Source organism: Anser cygnoides, chromosome 4 (genome assembly GCF_040182565.1).
Source record: "Anser cygnoides isolate HZ-2024a breed goose chromosome 4, Taihu_goose_T2T_genome, whole genome shotgun sequence".
Classification (NCBI taxonomy): Eukaryota; Metazoa; Chordata; class Aves; order Anseriformes; family Anatidae; genus Anser; species Anser cygnoides.
In genome coordinates this window covers 78,893,024-78,918,582 of record NC_089876.1, presented here as the reverse complement: position 1 = coordinate 78,918,582, position 25,559 = coordinate 78,893,024, and the positions used below count along the sequence as shown (strand labels likewise).

The 25,559-nt window shown below is 44.2% G+C and overlaps 1 long non-coding RNA gene across 1 annotated transcript; it reads right to left on the bottom strand.

The window, feature by feature from the left end:
• Positions 1–956: 956 nt before the first annotated feature.
• LOC106038629 (uncharacterized) lies at positions 957–17,263 on the bottom strand. Its single transcript, XR_001208731.3, has 3 exons — positions 17,154–17,263; positions 3,530–3,656; positions 957–2,622 (listed from the first exon to the last, which is right to left on the bottom strand). It is a non-coding gene; the product is annotated as an uncharacterized lncRNA (long non-coding RNA).
• Positions 17,264–25,559: the final 8,296 nt, after the last annotated feature.

The window sequence follows — 25,559 nt, the reverse complement described above, 5'->3', positions numbered from 1 at the left end:
AAGCCATGTGGAAATAACCAATGAAACCCACCAATAAACCTGAACAACACTTAAATCTTCACCTAAAAGAGAAACCTTATTTAATATAAGGATAGCAGAGTTCTCCCCATCCCCAGCCCCCCTCAAAAAACAACCAACCAACCAAACACAAAACAAAAAAACTTTACTATATAGAGGAGTTCTTCATAAGAATTTACCATTTCTATTACATTCATTACGCCTTGCATTTTCCCTTCTAGCTTCTGGAATCAGATTATTCCCTCCCAGACAAACAGAAGCCTGGAAGCACTAAATATAGTTCTGATCTCATCCATTTGTACAAGGGACTCTTTCTGTATGCAGGTCGTGAGAAGAGAGGAAGACCACTTTTTCATGTATGTAAATATCCAAATTCCAGTTAGAAAATGATTTATAGAATTACAGAAATGAATTATACATGTAATTTATACTCAAGTTCCCATTCATGAAGAATTAACTATTTCCGAGGGAAACTGGATTGATATTTGCATTTCAGTCAGCTGCAGCTGTTCAGCGAGGAGAAAAAGAAACACATTTAAAATATCTAAATAAACCCATAACTTCCACTTTTCGTTTACAAAGCCATTTTTCCTGATACAGCTAAGTCTAATCAAACATGGGCTAGTTTTATAGTACTCCTATTTCTTCTGTAAGAGGACTGTGACATGTTAATATACAAATCTGTTTTCACCACAGAAGGTCAACTAGCTTTATGAGCTGGTAGTTAGAATTATCCTTGTGGGTTTTTTCAGAGGTTATTTTCAGCCAGAGGAAGGTCAGCAGTGGGTGGAGTGGGATTCCTTAATCTGTCTAACTTGCAATTCCATAAAAAAATCTATGGGGGTTCAAAACCACACCCCATAATTTTGGAGATAATTGCACGCCATTCAATTGACTTTGTACTTACTACTTTTCTAACTCTGGCATACGCTCTGCTGTCTTGCAGAATTTATCTGTAAGCCACATTCCCTGCTGGGTAATTTGACTTTCCTTCATAGTATGATCTGAATTACAAGAAAGAGCTGAATACCTGAGAAAATGAGTTCTTACAGAACTTAGTGCGAGACAGACATTTATTTATAGAGATTTTCTTTAATATTTTTTGTTTCATTGTGTTTGCCTAGGCCAGGGAATCATCTCAGTATTAATCTGCGTGCCGTCCAAAGACGCGCAGTTCCCAGTAACATCAATGACAATTTGATGTTCTCATGAAGGAGAGAACAAACCCACCAACAGAAAATGTTGTTTAATGACTCCGTAGTTACAGCACATCTTCCTGCAGAGCTTTGTGTAATCACACCAAGTAAGCAAAGAAAAATTGTTCTGCAACGTGAAGTGCTTAAAATTTCATAAGCAATCCTGTTTAAATAAAAAGCAAAAATCACCTTTCAGTTACCCCATCTTGACTAAGGGCTGGAGTAACCTCATGATGTTATTGATGTGAAATTCCCCCTGCAATACATAGCTGGAGAGAAGTTGAGTTCAAGATCCAGAGCCAAACTCACTACTGCTCACTGCTAGGTAGGGAACCCACGCCTTCCAGTGGCCCGAGGCACATCTCAAACCACACACCACAGACTCAGGGGTTAGAGGTCCTACAGTTACTGCTGTGGATATATTCAGCAGTCTGTGTCTGTTATCCCCCCTCACGGTACCCAGATGAAAAGCCACCAGAGCAGTTGCTTGCCACTCATCTAAATCCATGGACTGAACTTGGATTCCCTCCTGAGAGGCACTGGGACCTCTGATCTGCTCCACAGGACTGAGAAGGAGGTTGAAAGCCTCCAAAGTTACAACATCGACTGTTATGAGAGATTTCTATACTGCACCTGGCAGTAAAACTTGGCATGAACTGAAGCAAGGGCTTTTTATACGGAAAAATGAAAATGTATATTGAAAGAGCCTGCTTATATTTGTTTACTGTGTGGATATACAGGCCTCATGAATATCATATTTACGGAGAAAGTTTTCTGTCATAGCTATTTGCTGTTCTCTCTCCTCCTAAAAGTATGCCTTCCCTGCTGTACTGCAGCCTGCTTCCACTCCGGTTTTCTTCCCTACCCACTCTCCTCAGGGCTGCCTCTCACCACCAATATCTACTATTTTACCTGTAAATCCAATAGCAACTGAGTTCCTGTCTGTGCTAATGTCTTATGCTCCTGGCCTTCAGAGAGGAAAAAGATCACAACTCACAAGTAGGCAACATCTTTCATTTCATAAACTATATACGCTTTAATTACTTTTAAATATCCTAGTTAACTAAAATACCACACATCAGGAGCATGATGAGGCTTTCCATACTTTTGCTATTTCTCAGGTGCCCAGCCCTAATTCAGGGAAGCCACCTAGTTATAAAGCAAGACAGAGTTGGATGGCACCATGTGTAAATCTGCCATCATTAAGTTGGGAGTTGTAGTTAAATTTTAAATTGTCATCTTAAGCACGAAGAACATTTTTATGTATCCCGGTTCATCCTCTGCAGACTTCAGTTATTTCCAGTAACTGCCACGATGAACACACTAAAACTCGTCAGCTGCTTGGAAGAGAGAGTTGATCCTGGAGATTTAATTCCCTTCAATCTTCTTAAAAGATACTATCCAACACCTGAAGATAAAAACATTGCTGACTTAGGGAGATACAGGGAGGCAATCTGAAGCAGCTGGGATGCTCAGAATGGACAACACCTTTGCATAACACTAAAACTCGTATTTCCAAAGGTTAGATGCATGGCCAGGAAGCCACCTCTTTTCTTTCCATTGGTGTTAGAAGATCTGGCTGAAGAAGTTATTTCAGGGCTTTCCTAGACTGCTGGCAGAAGCTATACTGAAAGTGCTATAATATAGACCATGTTGTAGTGGTCTTTCTAAAGCCCATTTCGCAGGAAGCATTTTTTCCCCATGCACGTATGGGACAAGCTGAGATGGAAAATTCTGACAGACACGTTTTATTGTGGTGACATCTTGCATCAGCGCTTTTGCTTTGGCAAGGAAAACATCTGTATAACGGAGAATTTTTATGACCAGGGGAGCCTGCTAGGAGCTGTAGTTTTTAGCACAGATCCTAAATCACCATTTCTGTAGTGCTGCAGATTTTTATTTTTTTTTTCCAGCATGGCTCTATATTTTTCACAAACCCGAAGAACTTTTGTTAAGTCTCTGCACATCCACTTAATGGAGCCAACTACTAATCCGGCAACAAGGTGACTTGTCCAACAGGAGAAATCATCCAAAATGAATGAAACTCCCCAATAACAGATGCAAAATCCTACTTTTGTGAAGCATTCAGCCCTTGGATATTTCACCACAGGGCTGCCCTCGGCACAGAGAACACAGCCACCGCTGCCTCTGCCTGACCATGAAGACAAGGCCGCAACCTCGGTCACGACACCCAGGCCGAGCCCATGGGAGAAGCGTAGGCAGCAGCCAAGCACCATCCCACAGGAAGAAAAGGACGGCGGCTGAGCTCACCCTCACGCTACACCCTGTGAACCCCAAAATGAACATCTTCACACCTCAGACTGGCTCAGATGGCAACAGCGATCCCCTGGGACCTCTCAATGCAGAGAGGTTGAAGAGTCGTTTCAGCTGGTCTCCCACTACAACGTCACTGTTGAAACAATGTTGAGTCAAGAAGCGTGTCTAGAACAGAAGTGTAAATCAGAAAAATCATCTGAAAAATATTTGGTGATTTGTGAAAAAGAAAAAAAAAGCATTTTCTAAAGGGAAATCCTCACGGAAGATAAATGTGTGTCCTCTCAGAATCTGTGGCTATGTTAATAAAACTTGTGCAAACATCTCACTGGCGTTACACTTCTGACTTGTCTGAAAACTATAGCAATTAGAAATTGTCAGAAAACTACATGCTGTGAAGTTTCTCACCCTTCTCTCCGCAGTCACATTGTCGATACACCTAAAGGCACTCAGGATTTGCAATCCATTTAAGACAGACATCGGCACCAGCCATGGATGGACATATCACAAGGGTCTTCATTTGCCTTAGACACCACAAAGACCCCCTCGCATGTGGAGCTGTCCATGCCATTTCCATGCAGTCATTACTCTTCCTTTGTAAATGAAAAAATGATTTTTGTCCCCTTCAGAAATACCACACTGAGGAATAAAGCTCTAAGGAGAATGAAGCATTTACCCAAAGCCCACTCTTTACTCTGTATTTTCATGTATTCCGTAAGACATTGATCAAATACTGAGTACTAAAGTAGAAATATCCTTTGCAGACTTGTCTTTCCCATCGACCTATAACACTCACACATTAAGCACATTTTTATTTTACTCATTAAAGAAGAATAATTCTGGACACTTAACAGTGACACAATGAAGACATAAAATTCTGTAGCGTACAATAAAACCACTTTCATAAATGCTCAACCCTGAGTACATCCATTTTCTGGTTTTCTCCCAGCGATCAGTTTTGCACTCTTGCACTTTTGATTACCAAACTTAGAGCCAAATTAAAATTATTCATTTGTCCACAGATAATTCCATTTCATTTTGGCTGCCTTTTACATTTGCCACCTGTTGTTATCTTAATTATTCCTTTTTAGCTTTCTTGTTTTACCAATAAAAGACAAGTTGAACTCGGGGGCAGACGCCAATCCTGTCTCTGTGTAATAAACAACACAAGGAAATGCTACTGTTTTGCATGTCTCGATTACAGAAATCTCTCCCACAGTGGCCAAATTCCTACCAGACAGCCCTACCTGCAGAGGCCAAGCACTGCAGAACACCTTCTCACAGCCGAGTACGAAAGCTAGGAGATTCAGTTTGAACTAGTCGCTTCCTTTGCCACATTGCTAATGATAATCATCATAGTTTAAGGTGTGTTAACAAAGAGACTGTAATGATAGCAAGAACTATTTGAAAAACATAATGAGAAGGAAATGACTAACATATCCTGGAACAGAAAGCCCTTATGTAGAGAAGATTCAGTCTATGGTAAAGAAAAAAGTCTTGAATCCCAGAAAAATCTCTCACTAAAACGAACCCCCACAATTGCTATGTAAAAGCCCACTTACAGACCTGTTATGCGTGGAGTTTCCCAAATTAATTAAAAAAAATCAAAATCATATTCAAGTCCACTCTCACAGCAAGTCTATCCTTTGTGAACTTCATTAGAGGGTTAAGAGTGTGCCTCATTCAACAAAAGCAGAGGCAAGATATTATTTCAGCAGGTGAGAGCAGGAGACAATTCACGACAGTGGGAAGTACCAGCCTTTAAAGAGGATTTAGTGGCAGTCAAATTAGATGTCCTACCTTAAGAGGGACTCTTGCAGAGACTAGATCAGAGGAGCAATTGCCATTTTAAATACTCGCTATTATTCAATAGCGGTGCTTAAAGAGAGAACTAATTTCAGACGCAAGACAGCCTGCTGGAAGCAAAACCAGGTGGGCCCAGTGTCACCCAGGATCTCCCTTGCTACGGGAGCTGCTGGGGACCACCAGCATACAATGCCCCACAAGGAGGGAGCAGCGGCCAGAACAGCCCTGGGGGTGTTGACCCAGCTAACGGCTCACAGCAGTTGATTTTGGAGATTCACTGGGAAGGACAAAGCTTGTTTGCTCCAGCAAGCTTCATCCTTTCTAGTGTGAAACCTGTGCTACGTATGCCACTCCTCAATTAGCTCAATGAATCGCACCATCACTCACCGGCTTCCAAAAATAAGCAAAGCCTGTGGGAATCCAAATCTGATTTCAGAAATGTTTCTCTGAAGCCGGAATCATTCTGAGTATAAACGCATAATCCTATTAGAGTGGCAGAGTTTAAACTCTCTCTTTAGCCGCCAGGACAAATATTATGGCTGGTGTAATGATCAGATCCCTGCCATGCAGTGGTCAGACCTGGTTAAAAATGCCTTGGAGGAGCCTGCTGGATATAGCTGTGGATACAGCCGGGGTGGAGGAGGACCATGGTCAGATCTGCATTTGCAGAATGGAAGGAGAAAACAGGGATCAAAGGAAAAAGCTGTGGTAATCACAAAATACCAATTCACCACGTTCAGGAATAAGGAGTGTAATGCCCTAAAATCCGTTGGCTGATTCCAAGAAGCTGGGATGACTCACGGGTCTTGAGTCACAGGCCACGTAGAAAAATCCATTCAGCTGAATAAAGCTGAATAGAATAAAACTGAAAAATAAGGTGATTAGAACTGAAAATAACTGCATGTACTTGGAAAGCCAAGTTTCTCAACAGCATGAGCTAAAAGTTATCGGATAGTAAGTTATAAATGAGTAACACAGATCTCAGAGAGCATTGTGTCCCAGTGCAGCTGCAAACACAAAATGCAAAGATATATACAATGCCAAAAAATACATTTTCTTTGCTTTGTTTCCTTGCAACATTTCTCAGTGGTGCACAATGCACAAACCACACTTTAATTGTGAAATTAGCATCCTAGAATGCTATAGCATACAGCTCTGACAATTGCTTGAAAATACTTGACCTGAACTACTTACTATGCTGTATTAGCTACCATTTTTCTCAAGACAGCAGTCTACGCATTTTAGTATGGGTTTGTGATATAAATGCATACAACCTCTCTTAAATCTGCATGCTCTCTCTCATGCGTTCACACACATTGAATATCAGGTGGACAAAACCACTGTAAAGCGCATTTACGAGACATGCAAATGAGGTATCTTTACCAACCTCGTCTTCATTTAACGCCATGGATTTCAGAGCATTTCTGTGCAAAGTATTATTTTAAAAACAATAAACAATATTGTCCATAAAGCATTGAATCTATGTAGCCAGCAGGCAAGATTCTTCCCTGCTGTAACTCGACTGGACTGCAATGGAGTCACACAATACACAAATTTGGGCCAGTGTTTCTGAAAAGGTGATTTTCTTGTCCACTGAGGCATTCTGCATTCATCAGAAATATAAAAACACTGCATTTTTCCAACCTAAACCATTCGTTGATTTCCTCCACCCCAGCATGGAGAGCTCTCTGTAACATAAGGCTGGCTTGGACACAGCATTTCTTCCACTTGTCCAAAGATTTTTCTTCTCCCCATTCCTGCAGCATTCCTGCTTTACACAAAGCCCAGCAGCCAGCAGAGGGGCAGGGAGAGCAGATCTGCCCTCCTCTCCTGGGCACCCAGCTCTCAGAAAAGGGTCAAGTGCTGCTCCTTCTTCCATTTCTGCTAATGAAGCTACTCCCACAGCAAAAAGAGGGTCAAAAGCATAAACTCAGCACTAATCATAAAATGCTGCTATTAAAAGAAAAAGGAGAGTTGGGGGAAGCTTTGCCAAGACATTAGTTAGAATTTAGCCAGATTTAGTTAGAAATTAGCACAGTATTCAAGTTTCTTTCTTTTCACCTCTAAATATCTCACAAATGTTTAACAGCAGATTTCCAGAATAACCTTTCACTTTTTTAGACTTGTTATGATTATTTCTTTACGTAAGGGGAGAATGGAAACTAGTGTATATGCATGTATTTTTGCTCTCTGAAAATAAAAACAGGGAGCCAAAAAACCAAGATGGTCCTTTTGCATGTGAGAGAGCAGCTTCAGGCTTCCTAAACTTTTGAAAAGCTGGTTACCCTTTAGGTACCTACAATACAACCATGCAAATTTGGGAATTTCAACCACTGGAATTTGAGAAAGACACTTCTGGAGCAGGTCATGGACTACTAAAAAGGAAAAATGAAAATCACCTGTGCCTCATGACATGGGCTCTGAGAAGACAGCTTTTGAGCTGTTTGATTGTGTCCGAATTATTGTATCATAGAATGGTTTGGGTTGGAAGAGACCTTAAAGACCATCTAATTTCAACCCCTTCCACACCTTCTACTAGACCAGGTTGCTCAGAGCCCCGTCCAACCTGTCCTTGAATGCTTCCAGGGACGGGGCATCCACAGCTTCTCTGGGCAACCTGTTCCAGTGCCTCACCACCCTTTGTGTGAGGAATTTCTTCCTTATCTAATCTAACCCCACCCTCTTTTAGCTTAAAACCATTACTCCTTGTCCTATCCCTACACTCCCCGAAGGACACCCTCCCCAGCTTTCCTGTAGGCCCCCTTTAGGTACTGGAGCACCTGAGGAGCACCACTTGGACATGGAGGGATCTTCACTTGGACATTCAGCCTTTGACCACAACTGTCTGAGTGCAACTGTTCGGCCAATTCCTCACCCACCGAGTGGTCCATCTATCAAATCCATGTGTCTCCAGTTTAGAGACAAGGATATCATGCAGGGCAGTGCCAAATGCTTTGCACGAGTCCAGGTAGCTGATGTCAGTTGCTTTTTCCCTATCCACCAATGCTATAACTCCATTGTAGAAGGCCACCAAATTTTTCAGGCACAATCTGCCCTTAGTGAAGCCGTGTTGGCTGTCATCAATTGCCTCCTTATCTTCCATGTGCCTTTGCATAGTTTCCAGGAGGATCTGCCCAGTGATCTTGCCAGGCACTGAGGTGAGACTAACTGGCCTGTAGTTCCCTAGATCTTCCTTTTTCCCTTTTTAAAAATGGAGGTTATGTTTCCTCTCTTCCAGTCAGTGGGAACTTCACTGGATTGCCACAGCTTCACACATGTGATGTATATTGGCTTAGCAACTATATCCACCAGTTTCCTCAGGACAGATGTATCTCATCAGTCCCATAGACAATATACCATGGACGGTATACCATTGCTGGCTGTTACTTTCATACCGAGCAATATGAAATAGATGAGGTTTATGGGGAGAAAATGAGGAAACAAGACTGCCTTGATTGATATTAGTTCAATGACAGTGTGCTGTATGTTAGGAGATCTGCCAGAGGAAACCCCGATTCCTTGGCCAACATGAGCCCATATGGAGATGGATATGGTCCCATGGTTTGGAGAGCCATCAGCCATCCACCCCACAATGGGGACCAGCAAAGAACACTGCATCACCATTAGCTTCCCCAGAAGGGATAACCAGGAGGACCAGGCTCTGCCATCCAAGCACCCTGCCTGTCTCTGGGTCTTGCTGGTTGGTGTCAGCTCCCCCCATATTTTCTGAGCCCTCAGGTATGTTCTCCAACCAAAAGTCAGAGTAAAAACAGGTCAAATGATGTACAGCACTGGATTTTAAACTACTTTGGATGGTGGCACCACCTGGCACAGGTCTCCAGGGAACCTTTTCCAACCTTCTGGCAATGCAGATGGGACCACTCTCTTGGCAGATATCACAATATTAGAATATAAGTTCACCTGCCAGGAGCCCTGCAGGTGCTGAGTTTGAGAGGTTAAAAATAAGATTCCTCCAGATGCAAAGCTCCCTCGTGTGTCAGCCTTAATTTCCCTACCAGCCTAGTAGCAAAGGAAGCACCTTTAATTAAGTGCAAGACAAGTATGGAAGACTGAGTTCAAGAAACAAGGAGGAATAGGATTATTATAATCCAATGAGACATAATTAAATGCAGAAATCAAAGGCCCTTAGTGGCACAGAACTTGTTAGAGTCTTCAAGCAGATATTTGCACTTTAATCCAACACACTGCAGCTTCTTCAAAAAAAAAGAAAGCTTTTTCAAGAAGGAATGAAACAATTACAAATTCATTTGTAAATCATTAAAAAAAAAAGCAAAGTGAGCAAAAATCCATAAATTAACATTACAGCAAAAGCCTGTTCCTCACTGAAAAAAAATAAAAATCTGACAGCTCTGATGAGATGATGATATTATTTCTAAATCTATATTCTTTAGTGGCTTAATATTAATCTCAATGTGCCAGCATTAGAAAACAGAGGAAAAAGAGTACAACTTTGCCTAAATTCATTCATCTCTAGTCACTAATCACCCCTGATTGGCCTACTGTACTCGGTGAAATGTAGGCTCCCAGATCTCATTCAGATCTTTCTTTAAGTCAAGAGTATCTCAGTGACACTGGATCAGACCCACCACGATACCTCCTCAGGCCAGCTCTGCCTTCCCGCATCTAGAGTTCCAGGACTTCTGTGTGCAAGTGCTAACAGACCCCCATCCCAAAGCCTCCCATCCCACCCTGCTTCCACAACCTACACATACTTATAGGATTTGCAGTCAGCCTTAAAACACATTTAAACAGCGGAAAAGACGGGTTCTTGCATGTGTTTCTGTACCACCATGTCATGCAATACCAGCTAGAGCACAGCATAATTTTTTAGGTTTACAATACAATTGACTTCCCATCTTACTGACCACCCCTGCAATGGATTCCAAGTTTGTCTCCTTTTCTGCTTCCTGAAGGCTGCTGTTACCATCACAGTGAAAGTCAGAACAGGTCAGACTCAGAGTAAGAATGTCTTCAATAAGACATGCATGAAGCCATCCCACAGTCAGTCACAAAAATTCATCTCACGTACCTACAGACTTGTGATACAGTTATCAGCTAACAGAACCAGGTAGCCAAAATAAAAAAGGAATAGCTAATGCTGCATAGTACAGAGATAAGGTGAAGGTTATTGTATGGACTAGGGGGATTAAATTTAAATATTATTTCCTCACGTTCACGTTTTATTGTCTACTATTACACTTTGAAGAAACACAGTCATGATCTTTTTCCTCAGACTACCCTGATTGTAAAGTTTAATTGTGGCTACTGCTAGAAAGAGATTAATGAATACATGGTCCAAAATGGATCATAACAAAAATATGAATGTCTTGAAAAAGGTAGTTTCTAACTTTATGCTTTTCCGGGCAGAAACAGCTCCCATGATGCGTCAGCTGCTTTTATTCCCTGATAACAGACAATTTATTTTTAGTAGCTGAAGTGGCTGGATTGGGGAATACAAAGATGCCATGAAAGAGCAACACTTTGCACTGGGAACAGTGATGATAAAGTTTCAGGGAGGCCTCTATGATGCAAGATAACGTTATTTCAAGGAGGCTGTGCTGCAGACCCAAGTTCTATTGGGATCTAACCATCCTGACAAAACAATACACATTTTTAAATCCTTTTTTGCAGGGGGTGAGGGAAGAAGTAAAGGTTGAAGCCAGACTGCTGTTCACTTATTGCCAAAAGCTGAGAGCACAAAGCAAATGAGAGCTTCTTCATTCAGATGTGCAAGGAAGATTCTCCAATGAAGGGGGGAAATGTTTGTCATTCCACAGAATTAAACAAAGCTTCAGTTTTAGCCATGCTGTCATTTAAAGTGCGATGGCTCAAATTCCCCCTGCTGTCATGGACATGATGTGGATGCCATTACCACACATACGTGCATATATGTACTTTTTGATCATGCATCCAAAATTATTATTATTTTTTTTTTTGGCCCACCAGCCTCTCCCCTGCTCGTGGTGGAGAGCAGAAGCAGCCATCTTAGGGCAGCAGCGGAGCGTCTCGGCAGCGTCCCTGTCAGGGCACCAGCCCTCCCACCTCCCGCCCAGGCCCCAAAGGGACGGTCACCTCCACACCCCTCGGGTGGCCCCAGCACCCCTTGCTGCCCCCAGGCCCCCCTGCCTCCTGCAGGAGGATCAGGCCCCTCCATACACAGACTTTTTTGCTTCAGAGCCACACCTGACCATCCCCAGCTGGTGCTCAGAGCTGTTGCACGCAGGGCTAGAGAGGGCGATTTGACACGCGGTCGCCGTGCGCCCATCTCCGTGTCCACAGGGAGAAGGGTTGAAATGAATATGAGAAGAGTAATCAACAGTAATTCTTCAGGAGTCTATCATTAAATTCGTCGTTAAAGAGTCCGCGGCTACCTGCCTGCCCAGACAGCAGCAGCGAGTTGTGCACGCCACATAATGGCATTTTGATAGACTGTCTTTCCTGCAGCCTTCCCAAGATTGGACTGCGTGATTTACACCACCGGCACAGCATCGCCTCACCGTTATTTGAGCAGCGAAACCCTTGTCCCTCTGTGATTAGACTGTGATTAATTGGCTGCTTGCCCACGGAGCCCAGGTATGCCGATGGGGCCGATTGCCAAGCGCCCGGGACACGGCACAGAGCTTGCTGTCCCCAGCTAACCAGCCTGAGTGTCTGTGCTGATTCATCCTCCCTCACGTACAGCGAGGAAAAACCAACCACCCTTTTTATGTTGCGTTTAGGATATAAAGAAGGGGAGGTGATGTCCCTGAGGCAGCTGAGCCCCCTGCCCAGGGACACCCTCTGTATCCTACACATCTCCCTCCCTCATCACACATATAGCCATTTACTTCAGAGCCAGACACCAGCATCACTCAATATAAGACTGTCACATTTATGATAGAAGAAAATAATGCATATTTTAAAAGCAGAAAGGAGAAAAAACACACTATCTCCAGGCAGGCTGCACAGAACAGGTCTCAAGCCTGGTGCAGAGCACTTCCTTACCCCTGGCTGGCTCCAGCTTTTCCTTTTAATCCCACAGTTCAACTCTGCCAGACGAAGCGATGCATTCAGCCTCATCAGCAACAGTGCAGATTTCTGGACCCCTCGTAACATTTTACAGTTTCCGATGTACACATGTAGAAAAACAAAATAAGGCAATTTCACCAAGTATCAGAACACCACACACTCAACAGACAGGTTTGTTGTTAGACACTCACAGAAAACACTACTGGCAGCAGCTATTCACCCTATGGAAATGTAGAACACCCCCCCCCCCCCCCCCTTTTTTCTCCCCACTAGCAAACATCATTTTGATTTCACCAATGCCTTTGCATTTTCTAGCCACACGCCACCCTTTTGGTGAGAATTCTCAGCCTCTTCGCTAGGCAAGGCTATTTTTTTCTTCTTCTTCAAGTCGTAAGTCTAATCATTAACAAACATTTTATGGTGCTGAGACACCAGGGATACGACAGGGGCACGAGAGCAGCTCTGTCCGCAGACCTTGCCCGTGCAAGGTGGAGGTGCGAGGGCATGGATGCTCTGGCTGAGTGCTGGCCGCAAGCCCAGCCAGGATTGCAGGAGCATGAAGTGAAGCACAAGGACATTGCTGCTACACCTTTGGAAGGCACTGCGTGTGCTGTTGCTTCCTTAGATGATGAATGTGGCTGACTCCAGCCAGAAGCACACACTGGCTCAGATCTCCCTTTGCCACAGGATGATGCCCTGGAGTTCACTAACCCATCACAGACACGGTTATTTTTTCTGAGCCTAATTTTCACCACAGGGGCAAAAACTTTAGCAGATGCAGCTCAGTGAAAAGCTATGTAGCCATACGCATGTCCATTGGGAACTTCTCAGTGACAGGCAATATTTTACAGGGAACCAGGAACCGGGGCACAAAGCTTCAGCTCTTCCCTTTGCAATGCCTTGCCAGGCAAGTCACCTGCTTCTCCACGCTTCACCTCCAGGCTAACCTGATTTACTATCTTTATTGCTGCAGAGCTACGATCACCGGACATGAATTCCTTTTTGACAAGCAAAAACCAAAAAGCACATCAAAGAGAGATGGCCTCTTTTCCAAAGAGCACCTGGTTTCTAAGACTTGGCTTGTTAATTGGAGGGTGCACAAAACCGGCCGGCTCATGAACCCTGGGTAGTGCAGGTAATTCAAATGATGAAACAAAGTTTTCTTTCTTCTCCAGAAGCAATTATTTACAAAAGAATAAATAAATAACCTCATTCAGTTTAGTGAAACAGCTACGAAAATGTTAACAAAACAATCAAATCATGAGCTGTATATGCACAAGCATCACTGCACTGTTTTCACTCAGTTCCCAACACATGCACTGGAACAGCAGACAAAGGAGGCAACATTGTTTGTAGTTTGTTTTATAAAAAGATGCTATGGCATGCTCTGGATCTTTAAAGATCATATGGGAATTCTTCCTGGACAAGCAAGGGAGCAAGAACAAGCTTTGTTTTATAGATGTGCCTTAGCAAGCCCACTAACTTTCTTTTCCTTCTCTAAAAATGCACAGAGGTGAAGGACTTGATGCTGTGCTCGCACTTTGCTCTGATCACTGCTTTCCTCTTTGGACATCTCACTCAACAGCGAGGGGAAGCAACTGGTATGCGGCTCAGCTACAAGTGACACTGAGACTCAAGGAGGTCTTGTTTGTGCAGAGCAATGCAACACTTCAGTGTCCACCTTGCCCCCTTGACAAAATGAACCATAATGAATATGTTTTGTTAAAGGTTATCAAGCTCAAAATATTCCACTTCTTTCATTTGCGCCCTGGCACCTCCTTTACTCATCACAGATCTTCTCCAAAACGCAAGAGACACTTGCTGATGGAAACAATTCAAGCTTCTGCAGTGTAATTCAGGAGATAAACTGGAGACAAGTGTCCTTGAGCAGGTGGCCTCACTGCTCGCCTACTTCTGCAATATGCAGAGCACATCCGGCAAGCCCGTGCTCTTAGAGCCCCTGCATCTTGAGTGGGAAAAATCCTTCCAAATAGAGGTCTAGTGTTTGCAAAAATAAGGTTAGATAGCGGCACTACAGAAATCTGTGGTACACAGCTCCCATTTTCCATAGCAATGAGGGGGTAATTAAATTTGTTTTTTCTTTTTTCCCCAATATTTCAATACTGAAGCAAATATTGATGAGATTAGTCAAAAAAAAGAATAAAAATAAAGTCAGAAGTCATCTTTTCAAGATGTTTTTCCTCTTTTGGCATTCTTTCCCTTTTAGCTGTCATTCTTGATTTCTCTCCTCCCAAGAGAGAAGAGAGGACAGAAGTAAAATAGGGCACATTAGACTCCCTGCCTCTCTAAACGAAACCCAACCAACATCCCCAAGCTCCTGCCACCTTTTCCCAGAGGAATAGAAAAGAGAAACGGGGCATTTCTTCCTCTCCCATGTCTCCCACGTGCTCCTGATGGAGCTGAGAGCAGCCGGAGGCACCAGCACCACGTGTCCAGAGGCCAGCCAAGCATCCCGGGAGCTGCCCAGCAGCGTCACCCTTCAGAGCCCGAAGGCTCACACCAAAAACTTGCAGCCTCAAAGCTGTTGCTGATGTTTTTTTTGGCAGGCAGAAGGGGTGAGCTCTTGGGGGCATGTGAAAACCCTGTTTTTGGCTTCACGCTGCCTGAATGTGAACGGCGTGCGTCCGTGTCCCTGGGTGGTGCCACCACGGGCACAACCAGCCTGTCACAGCTCAGGTACGGGTTGAGGGTTTAACAGGTTCCCCGACAGAAAGGTAATCTGCAGGAATTTATCGCCATCCTTAGCAGCTGGCAATCAATATACCTGAAGAAGTGTTTTGTATTGATCTCTAAGCTCGTGTATCCTTGTGCTGGCATCAAGACTATATACAAGGATCCGGGGTGGTGTATAAACAGAAAATAAAAGGCAATATGTCTGTTGCGATGTATTGATTAACTAGCTATAAAACTGTTTTGGAAGAGTTATATCTAGGTGCCTGTCCTTTATTTATTTCAAAGGCGTGGTACTTGGGTTGAAAGCACCTTTGATACAGAGATTTTGTATTTATGGAAGACACAGCTTGGGAATAAATAGTATGGCTCGTTTTAGAAAAATCTGTTTGATATTCAGTCAGCTTTCTCTAGCTTTGTTTGGAGGGTGAGATATATTCTGTCTCTGACTGTAGGAAAAAAAAATAATCTCTTCTCCCCACAAAATAATACTGACAGTTTTGCACTGGAGTACTTGGTTCAACTGTGAATATATAGGTGTTAGCTGGATATTTTTCCTTCAAAATACGTGTAAGATGAAGCATACATCAGAGCCCTTGGAAATGGGTGCACTGGTCTGTGCTGGAGAAGACTCTACCACAAAAACAGCGCAGCATGCAAGCACTTAGTACAAGAGAAAAAAAAATCCCATGCTGTTATGTTCATCATGAAGTATTGCTTTTACTGAGTGTTTTGCTCAGAAGATTTCACTACATGCCTGCGCTGCTGCCCAAGCACACTGTTTACCCCCATTATTTATGGGAAGCATCTGCTGCTGTTTTCCAAGGGCTTGCAAGCTTTCTGTACGTGTTGTATCCCACTCCGCCTTCAGCCAACACATATATAAAAGCTTCCCTAGCCAGAGGCAACTGGAAGCGGATGTCTTCTCCTTCCTCTGGGTGTCTTAATGATAAATATCTACCCATACGATACAAGCGATGCCAGTACGAATGTAAAGCCAACCAAAAAGCTTTGCTCCTTTTCAAATCTATGGGATGACAATTCAGTTAGCCAAGTCTTAATCATTTCAGAGGATGCCTGCAGCACACCACAGCAGTTACAGCTTTGTTGCAATAGACCAGAACAGCTGCCGGGGGTAACATGGTGGCAGAAGTGTCTTCCACTAAAATAAACCCATTAGTCTCCCTGTTAAAATACCCCTGGAGACAGTCCCATGGCTTCACACGGCTGCTGGTGGTACGGACACATAGATGTGGGCAGAAAGGAAAGCACCACTCTGGCCATCAAGGTATTTCAAAGCTGACCCTTCACCAGGCAGGCCCTTTCCTGTTAGAGATGGAAAACCAGCAGGAATCCACCTGTGGCTACGTACTGTTACACAAAAGAGCATGAAAACAGCATCAGAAGAGTAGAGGGATCTATTTGCCTTTCGGTGGTTTATGAAAAACAGAAGCCAAAAATACTCAGAAAAGAGGAATTTTATTTCATTCCACCTTCCTGGACTTAGGCCTTCACCAAGCTGGTTCAGCTTGCTAACAAGGTGGTCATCTTACCACGTACAAACTGGCCTTGGCCTTTGCTCTACTCTCTCCATATTTAAGAGCTTAAATATTCTCACAGTAGGCAAGAACTATGGCTTCTTTCCTCGTTTAATTTATTGAGGTTCAAATGCATTTTCCTCCCCCTCCCTTCCTTCCCCCCCCCCCCCCCCCCTTCACTGTTAGGCATACTAGTGACAACTTTATCCTCTAGCAGCAGGTTTTACCCCACGAAGTCCTTCAGCAGTTTTCGAGACTACCCGAGCACACCAGGAGCCATGCTCACATGCACATGGGTTCACACTAGCCTCACACTTAGCAGTATAGCTCCTAAATCCACATGAAGCTAATCCTCTGGATAACTGAGCCTCTTTGTTGTTGTTCAATCCTTGCTACACCTTCCACTGAAGCACTGGCCTCAGTTTCCACTATAAACACCCTTGAAACAGAGCTCCAGCCTCCTAATTCTACATAGCACTTGACCTTCCTAAACTAGCCACAGCAACCTTCAGAAACAGCCATCTCTTTCAAATAAAAACTGTATTTCCCCCACCACCACCACCGTCCATATTATATATACAAAAAATAACATAGCATTTACCTTTCTACTGCGTACAGCAACCAGCCCTGGTGAAGACAACATGCTCTCCCCCCTCCAGCCCAGGGAATAAACTAGCAGGGTGGTGTCACAGGATTATAAAAGCTTTCAGGTGCTATAGTCAGCTAACTTTCTCCTTGTTATAGGCACACATGGTTTTTTTCAGCTGTGTTCACTTGTGAGAGGTGGGGAAGAAGTACACAGGGGATCTCAGAGCACATCAGAGCATGGCATTTCTATACGTTTTCTTTAATCTATATTAGAAGGGAGCAGGGCAGAGCAGTTATGTGCACAGTTTATGACCTAAAAGCTTGTCATGGGCAGGCTCCATGTGTGAGAGGTGGTGGTTCACAGACTTGTGCTACAGGTTCCTCCAGCCTCCAAAGCCTCCTCCACGTTCTCCCTGAAAGCCGCTTCCCTACAGCTGTAGACTGTATGAAGATCTGGGAAGCGTAACTAATTTAACATTAAAACCCAGCAAAGTAACTCAATACACTGAAGCAGTTACAAGGCAGTCTGTGTTATTCAGTCTCATAAAGAATACAGAACATTTTCCAAAGTGCCACAGGAGAGTGGCACAGGATTTAGGTCCAGTCCATGTAGAAACACAAAGCCATGCCAACAAGGTGCCACATCAGAGAGCAGCTCTGTGCAGGACACCTAACCAGTGATGTATAATTCAGCAGAGCTCCAAATACCTATTCAGTGTGGCATTTATGGGTAGAAATATCACAGTGGAGCTTACTGGATTTATTGAGTGCAGCATTTATTGTATTCATTGAATTTCCTGGTTTTATATGGGACTCATAGTAAAAATTTCACTCCAGCTCTTACATATTAACATATCCAGAATTACCTAGCGTGGGTTTTCAGCAATACAGGGGTGTGATGGACAACACCACTCACATTTAGAGCGACGCAATGGAAAACAATAATACAGATATTACAAATAGCTTAATGTGGGAGCAATATGCAGTGCAGAACAGAAAAAAGTACTAAAATGTCACTGAGCCTCCTCACAGGTGATCAGAGGAGCAGCAGCAGGACCACACGGGTTTATACTAGCAGAGATAGGTCCAGTCCCACTCTTTTAAGCCTCCTGCAGGGATGCTTAGCAGCATCTCTGGATGGTCTGTTCCCTGCCTTATTGCCCTTATTGCCCCATGGCTCCGACCTGGCCTGCTAGCCCCTGCTCCACCAGCTCCAGTTTCTCAGTGGACTGAGCTCATGATTCCTTACTGCTGTCCAGCATCTGTGGAAAACAGCTGATTTTGTTTCAATTTTATTATAGTCTTGTGCATAGCACTATCCCTTCCAGCTTTTTTCTCTCTCCCTGCCCTTTGCTCCTTCCCTGACAAAATCAATTCATTTTCTCCAATCTTTCCCTCACCGTCATTTCTAAATCTTTCTAAACTTGATTTCCAGCCACTCATGCTGAGGACAAACTGATGGGACAACCCGTGGACACCAGCTTTAAGTTTCAAGAGTACAGCTCCATGCTATCTCCTTCATACACGTGTTATCACTGGTGCGGGCAATCCCAATGTTTTTCACCAACACCCCTGTGACATCCCTCAGCAGCGATGTCGTTCGTAGCCATTCTTAATGTGATTCAGGGCTGATATCCAGCCAGGACACTGAATTAAAGCTGCAAAGGGCTTATCTCCAGACATCAGGTCAAAGAGAGCACAGCAGCCTGTAGAGGCAGTCCGTTCCAGTGAACAGGGGATGCAAAGAGGGAAAGAAAACCAGCCCCACCACCAACGTCCTGGGTGGCCAAGCGAGTCCCTTGGTGTTTTGCTCCTCTTTCCCCCCCAGAACATCTATCTAGAATTTCTGGGGACAGGAACTCTCTGATGTGTGTTTTACAGGGCCTGAAGTAGCCAGGTCACAGTCCCAGTGCCCAGGGCAAACAACACTATTAACGACAGAACTGGGTTCCTAAAATCCATCATATATTTGCAGCACTCATACCAAGCATCACGGGGAAGGGTGGAGTGAGGGTGTAACTTCAAGCTTAAGAAGAGTGGGCAAGACCTGATCTGCCTTGTAGTTAACACTTGCTATCACAAGGTTATTTTCATTTGTTTAAGGCCATGGCTCAGTGGCCTCAAGTCAGTGATGGAGATGGACTGAGGCTGTGCTGGAAGGAAGCACGGGTGCCACCGACAGCCAGACAAATGCCCAGCCCTTTCAGGATGATGGGTGCATAATGCATCCCTGTATGTTTTGCAGGAAAACACAGGCACAAAGCACTGAGCAGTTCGCAGCTTTCTGCTTCCTGCGGCTGCTAGCTCCCACAGCACCCCCCTTTACTTCGATCCCACCTTGTTCCAGGTGCTGCCAGCAGAAAAACCACTATTTGAGGTTCAAATAAGCACATGGGTTCAAATAAGGCTTTGGTGCATGGCAGGGGATGATCATAGTACCTAAAGTTGACTTTGACAGCATTTGATCAAATGCTTTTTCCACGTGCACCGAGCACTGCAGTGATACATAGTAGGGACGCGTGCTTGTTTTCCAAATGTTTTCCTGTCTGTTCTTATCTCCTTGAATCTCTCGGAATCCTCCTTGAATATAGAGTGCTGTTTCTCTGTATTTAAAGGTTTTTTCCACTCATCTTTCTGATGACTGATCTATCCCTGTGTGCAGCAGAGACCTGGACACCCCCTTGGAGGCTGTCAGCTACTCCCATCGGGCTGGGTGGCAGCCCACTGCCATACCTCTAGCCTAGCCGGGAGGAGGAATTGCCTCCGTATGGTCTGAGCTCCTATAAGCTGAGCAGCCAGCTCCACGTCCTGAGCTCCCTGCTCACCCCGCAGAGCAGCACGCCACCAGCAGCTCCGCTGGCTGCTCCCACGGCATCATCCAGCATCCACCAGTTACACCAGTAAAACCTTCTAGCACTTCCAATCACTTGGGATCAACCTCCAGACACTCGACTTGGGTTAAGCCTTTACTTCAGGGTCTGGAACTGACACAAGGAAACATGAACTGCAGCAATGTTAATCATTTTGCTTGTTATTTTAAAACACAATGAAGTACACAGCAAGTATAAAGCCATGGCATTGTTTTCATGGCTGTGAAAGAAGCCCCGGTCACAATGTTTGCATGTGTCTTGTCTGGTATTTGAAATTTCCAGCCTTATTAATTTTAAGTATCACATATGCATCACTTTCAGCAGATAGAGAGGAGAAGAAAGAATATTCTCAGCATAACCTGTGCATTAGAGGAATCTGAATGCTGAGACAAAGCTAATACCCTCATTTGGGTATTCAATCCTTAATAAAAAAGAGATCAACATAGTAAACATAGCACTGTCACTTTCTGGGGTGCTAACAATTTATTTTCCATGTGGAATTTATCCACTAGCTTTCTTTAAAAGCTGGTGGTGTCACTTTGCAGTTTCACTATAAATATCAGCAAAGTTTGTTTTCCCTGTTTGCATGAGCTTTGTTATACTTCAGGAGAAAAAAAAAACTCAACCCATATAAAACATTTCTCCGTAAGGTAAGTCCATAACAAACTTTTTTGCATGTACATGTGTGTGAGTATAAAACTTAGATTAATGCACCACTTTACTTCTTTAAAGCAGATTGTGAACCTGAACTTGAAGTCACACGATACTTTCAATATGAAATAAATGTGCCTTACTATCCCAACGTTTCTAATTGCAGATTTGAGATACCAAGGGGCATACCTTTGAATCTGGAGTCACAAAACCCAAAAACAAAGTAAATGAATGAAAAAACATAGCTTCTAGAAGAGCCTTTGCAAAATGAGCCTTTACAAAATGAAGTATGCGGTGCTTTGGAAGTAAAACCTTTTGTCACTCGTGACAATGTGAATAGCAGCTTTACAGAGAGGGTATAATCACAGCAGAAATGCGCATTGCCTTTGTCATTATTACTGAGAAGATATCCTTCCTAATCCAGCTAGCATAGCCATAGCCTTAGTTATATTCTTTATTACTGCTGGAGCCAGCGGACTGGCACGTAGAGCTGGCACTTCTCTTTAGAAAATTGCTTGCAATCTTGCTGGGCTCTCACATTAGCACAGAAACTTTCCATGACAGGTGTTTTTCCAAAACTCCTTTGCAGATGGGAGGAGGGATATTTGAAATAAATGCTGTAGCCATCCTAACACCAAAAGTATTAATTGCCTTTGCACATATCAACCCCTTAGTTAAATGAAAGGGCTGACGTCCCTGCTGCAGCACTTCATGCTGTCCCTCCGCCAGTATGAGAGCCAGGGCACCTTGCTTAAAGCTGCCCTTCTCATTCAAGGTCTGTCCACTCCCCGTTTCCTCTCCTGGCCCCATGTCCTACTCCTGAGCTCTGCCCAGAGCCTGGGCTTCCACAGCTCAACCACCCCGCAGCCCTGTTGTGCACTACAGAGAGAGCTGCACAAAGCAAAACGCCTGAAAAATGAAATCCCTTTTTGATATTCAAAATGAATCAGCCCATTTCGACTCTTGATTTCTTACCCATTCACAACGAATAATAATAGCCCTTGTCAAGCAGAAGTTGTTAGTGTATAAAGGCAGCATTACTTGTGAGGGAACTCGCATACTGTTGTGATACTCCAGGTAGCGTGGTGCCGTGTCGTGCGTTCGAGTACACACACCACAGGGAAGCCGCTGGGGAAATAACGCCGCTGGCAGCAAATGCACACAGCCACCCACTCACGGGCCCCCGCTCCTTCAGAGCACTGAAGTTGTCAGGTCACAACCCATGCAATGAAATCCTACAGCCTCATATATACATGTCAGGAAACCACCCACAACTGCTCAGTCACTCTTGATGCCAAACTTCCCCAGTTCTCCTGCTGGACTTGCTAACTTCCGTTATTTTTTAACGTGCCGTGCATCTGTGCAGAATAAACACACATCACGTATAGTTTGAATGCTTAGTGCACTGAAAACTAGAGTTTTGGAAACTTCTGGTTTTGCAAGATTTATAAGTATGGAGTATTTCCACCTTTCCTCTGACTGTAAACAGCACAGCATTTTGTGGCACGTCCAGCAGGAAGCTCCCAGTGCAAAAACAGGCCCGGGGATGAGCAAACGTAAACAGCGCCAACCTGGATTTGGGCAAAGACAAGAAGATGGGGAGGCACTGCCATTACTCCTCATACCCAATTCGTGTCCAGCCGTTGCTCTAGCTGCTCTGGATGACAAAAGCACTGAATGAATTCATACATTTTCAAATCATTCTGGAAAATTGCCCTCACACTGGTAGTTTGCATTGCAAATGGTGCTGAGAAATGTGGAGCATACATTATTATTAGGTGCCTGACACACCTCCGATTATCCAGAAGGTGCTAAACAGCTTCTGCCTTTCACACCTTCCGATTCATTTAAAAGAGACTTTGATAAATTGCAAGCAGGTGCAAACCCACAAACTAGCGTGTGCTGGATGATGAAGCACAGGCCTCGATAAATCCAGTTCCTCTGGGCCAGGAAATGCATGCGGAGTTAAAGAAAAAAAACACTGAAACCACACTGAGGACAGTTTCACAATAAATATCGGGACCAGGGGCCCCATGACTACCCAAGGCAGCAACTCCATGCTAAGCACAGGAAAAGGGCACCAAGTAATAACAACAGGTTTTTTAAAACTGGCCTTTCTAAAGCAATTGGCACTGCTGTTGTCCCCGAGGCTGAACAGCAGCATCCTCAGGTATTGCTTGGGCTCCCACAGCCCAGCTTCTCCTGCTCTGGCTGCTGGTAAGTGCTCACAGCAGCTTGCTCAGTTCCCAGTTGCAGGGACAAGTGGGGATAACAAAACCAGAACAACACAGCGTCTGGTCCATATAGCAGGCTGGCCAGCCAAAACCAATCCCGGGAATATATGCTGCGGTATGCATGCACTCCAGGCTCCGTAGCCACTGCAGGCTTCTAACATTTGTTAATCATTTATGTCCTACTTATACACGCGTTAATATCAAGTTTCATCATGAGGTTAATAGCAACAATCTGTTCTTGCTTTGAGACTGCGGGGATGTGCTCAGCGAAATCAATTTGAAGGGCAGGAAAAACGTGCCCAAACATTTCCTGCTGAAAGACTGCTCTCTTTGTAGGAAGGTCAATTCTCCGGGGCAACGCTGGAGAAGATAGCTATCTCTTTTATGCCCTTTAAAAAAATTCCACTAGTTGGAAGGCCGTAAAATCTTGAAACTTATTTAACACAAGCCTCTTCCTGGATGATATGGCATTAAATTGGTGAACTTAGATAGTTAATGACTCTTAATACCCATCCTGAGGACTACAAGTGTATCTATGTACTCATTATCTGTCCACAAATAGAGCAACAAAATCTTGCTTTGCTTTACTGGTGGTTTGCGGTTAATAAGTAAATATATAACTCAGAGTGCTTACGAGGGCAAAAGATGGCTCTGATCTAGAAACATTTGCACAGGGAATTGCACATCATGAGCCCAATGTGCTCATTTTCTACAGCTTTCTATCAGAAAATTCCCAGTCATTTCCGGCGAGCCAGATCAGTACAATAGAGCATCTCCACTCGATCTAATATTGCGTTATCACGCTTGTGCTTGGGTTAATTTGGAGTACCACACCTGGCCATACCAAAACCCAGCTATTAAAACACCCTTTGCATCAGGCTCATTTGTTTAACTGCTGCCTTTCCCCATGTCTCTGTGCAAACTGGCACCGGACTGTCGTGGCCAGGATGAAGGGAAGCAGCACGGTCTTCTTGCTTGTCTCCACCACCAAGTGATGCTTCACAACTTCTGCAAGTTGCCTGTGCGGCAGCTTTCTCACCTGGAAAATGGATATATGGCTTCAAAGTGCCTGGAAAAATTCTCTGTATGAAATTCAGGGAGTTGTTGTGGATAGGAGCTGCAATCTGAAAGAGATTCTTGTAGCTCACTTCTGCCTCTGGTTTTGCCAGGGTTACCAGCAGCATGGGAGTGATCTGTGTTTGCCAAACAAGGTTTCCCAAAAGTGCAAGCCCTCTTCTTTGCTCTCCTGTAAATCATTCGCAAGTCAGTATCCAAACCTCCCGAGCTTGGAAATTTTGGGGACGTATACACGTATAATGGGACATGCTGAGACACTAACCTGTAGTGTGGGTTTGTAGCAAGAGAGACATAGTGAGGAGCTGATCACAGCCTCTCTCTCCCCTCTGTATGAGTGAGAGGCCCTCAGGTGCACACATCCTCAACCAGCAGCACCAAAAGCTATCACCAAAAACCTCAGCTCTCGGGGGCAGAGGCCAGGTAGTAAACAGTCAAGGGTAGGAGAGACAGGACGGTCCACACCTGCTCCAAATCTTCATCCAAATTACTGCTCAAAGGAGGTAAGGGTTAGTGTCGTAAGGGAAAAAAAAATGGACATTCACTGGTAAGGCACAAATACAAGCTCACATCTGCTGACTCACACCAGCCTCCCGCGTGTGCAGGCCCTGATACCTGGCCTGTGGCCAGCGCTACAAGAACAGGCAACTAACAGAGCATTTTCCCTGGCAAAATGATTGCACAGGGTCACTCAGGGGCTTCTCTTGGGAAGTTTCCAAGGGCAGTTCAGGAAGGCACTGAACTGGGAAATCTGCTGGTGTTGAGATCATTGCCACGAGGAGCATACTGATGAGCCCACTCGTGGAGCCTGGCCTACTCTTCCTGCAGCGTTGCATAAAGCCGCAGAGCTTGGTCGTCCTGGTCTTCCCCTGGCGTGCCTGTACTGATTTTGTAGAAGCTGCTTTGCATTTACACTGACTAAGCTGAAATCAGAATCGGGACCTGGTTTTGGGGTGGTCATTTGACCCACAGGCTGGAAACACTGGGCAGGCAGAGACCGAGACCTGCTTCTTGTGGACTCTGTGCAAGGAGCACAGCAGCAGAAAATCTCACCCTGGGAGTTTATGATCTCTAAATACTTCAAATTAAATTCTTGAATATAGACTCTTTTTTTTTTTCATTCCTTAAGATCAAAGCTGTCATAAAGCGTGTAACATTGTGATGCCTGTATACTCATAAGCTGTCAAAGAGAGAGCCTGACTTTACTTTTTACATATTAATTATATGCTGCCAGATAGGAGACTTTGCTCTTGTAGGGCCACCTACTAGTGTCATTATAAAATGTCTTGTACTGAGCCAAAAAAATGCGATAAACTGTACAATGCCTCTATAAAGCCATATAGAGGGTGTTTATGCAGGCAGAGTCAGGCTGTGGTGATCCTCCTTCTGCTCTGTTTACTCACTCCTATGATGGGATTTTTAGATGTATGGTATCCTCAGCAATATCAAAATGATCAGATGCCATTTCCAATATCTGCAGTATTGGTGCCAGGCTGTCTGCTTTGGTTTGCTGTGTTTGTGCCCCCGCAGGCTCCTCTGCTCTGCACTGGGGAAGGGCAAGGATGGACCCGCAGCACCCCTCTCTGGCTT